Below are 1,999 nucleotides of genomic sequence, written 5' to 3'. Positions count from 1 at the left end.
CCATCCAAGCAACGTCTTTTTCAGGGACGTCCCTGCTTATTTCAGCAAGACAATGCCAAGCCACATTCTGCACGTGGCTTCGTAAATAAAAGAGTGCAGGTACTAGACTGGCCTGTCTGCAGTCCAGACCTGTCTCCCATTGAAAATGGGTGGCACATTATGAAGCGCAAATGGGAAAGAATTCCACCAACAAAGCTTCAACAATTAGTGTCCTCAGTTCCCAAACGCTTATTGAGTGTTGTTAAAAGGAAAGGTGATGTAACACGGTGGTAAACATGCCCCTGTCCCAACTTCTTTGGAACGTGTTGCAGGCATCAAATTCAAAATGAATGAATATTTGCAAACATTAAACATTAAATATCTTGTCTCTGTAGTGTATTCAATTGAATATAGATTGAAAAGGATTTGCAAATCATCGTATTCTGTTTTTCTTTACATTCATTTACATTTAACACAGCATCACAACTTCATTGGAATTGGGATTGCATTTTTAGCAAAAAATATCTGCACAGTACAGTATATTTCATATTGAACATATAAACTTGGTTTCTGTTTTGCTCAGTTTGCTTGTTACCTGAGATCAGTAGTTAATAATGGAATGCCTAGGGCTCTTATTGCTTATTGTTTTATATATATAATAATATAATATATTATTAGGAAATTGTTGACTTATCATCTTAGACCAATGCATTCTATAGCTGCGATTGTCCAACTATGGATAAATGTAACATTTGTCACACATTGAGTAATAGAGTTTCCCTAGATTATGTTTGATCTTAAACATGTGCATTCTATATTTGTTTAACTCTGACTTAAGACATACATTGTTATCTGATGATCTGTGACCTTTCGGAATGAAACACATATTGAAAGCTTAGAACCTGTTTGATCTCAAACACAAATTTCTGTACATTCAATATTTTAATGATTCTGAATTGTTACTGATGAACCTGCGACCCTGAGGGAGAAGCAGCTTAGAAGATTATAACTTAAAAGAATATAAAATGCAATATTGTTCTGTTTACTTACAGCTAGAAGTTCAATACACTCAAGAATCTCAAGAAAGCTCCACCCTGAGATCACTGTTCAATATTCATGAGCTTCATATCTCTGGAGGAAGAAAGCACAGAGAGAGAGAGAGAACAGCAGCCTCTCACATACAGCCTTGCACCCATGGGGACCCTAACCATGCTGCAAGTGTGGGTTCTGAGCATGGCTGCATTACTAAATGGAGCTTCAGCACAGCAAACAGGTGAAAAAGCCATGATTGACTTATACACGTAAAAGAACTGTAAAAATTGTAGATTTTTTATTGTCACTTTGCTTTACATGTGTTTAGTCTGAAGTATTTTTTTATTTTTCTATTAGTGCATGTCGCTAAATTTGTTACCATGTAATAACAGAAAACCACACAGCTGATTTTTCAAATTGGATTTGTTACCTGGGTGATTTTTCTCAATTTAGACATATTAGAAATTGTATGGTTCAACTAAGCTTTTCATTTCATACTGCATTTACTGTGCACTAAGATTAAAGCTGAAGGGAAGATGAACAGGAAATTTGAGTGTAAATTCATCTTAACTCTTCAATTTAGCCCCTAATTCTTGTGCTTATCCTACATTTAAGAACATTATAAGTGTAATCTTAACTGAAATCAATTATATATACACTGCACTTTAGCTTTTAGTAAGTAACCTAGTTGTCTTAAATTTTGTGTTTCCTGAACTTCTAGCAGTGAGTTAACAGAACATCAATCTTTGTTTCATTCTGTTCATTAATGTGTTGATTATAGATCAATTTAGACATATTAGAAATGAATCATGGGATGTTGTTTGTTGATATACTTGTTTACTTGTATGCTTTTATATACATATATTTGTTCTTTAGTAGAACACCTCAAAATACATTTTAAATAGAGTTTATTATTTTTATTATTGCTGTTATTTTGTCTTTTTAATTTTGTCTCCCACAAAGTGTCCCAAAGGTATACATTGCCAAC

Source organism: Pygocentrus nattereri, chromosome 11 (genome assembly GCF_015220715.1).
Source record: "Pygocentrus nattereri isolate fPygNat1 chromosome 11, fPygNat1.pri, whole genome shotgun sequence".
NCBI classification, from domain to species: Eukaryota; Metazoa; Chordata; class Actinopteri; order Characiformes; family Serrasalmidae; genus Pygocentrus; species Pygocentrus nattereri.
The sequence above is the reverse complement of the archived record's forward strand: the minus strand, read 5'-3'. Positions refer to the sequence as shown.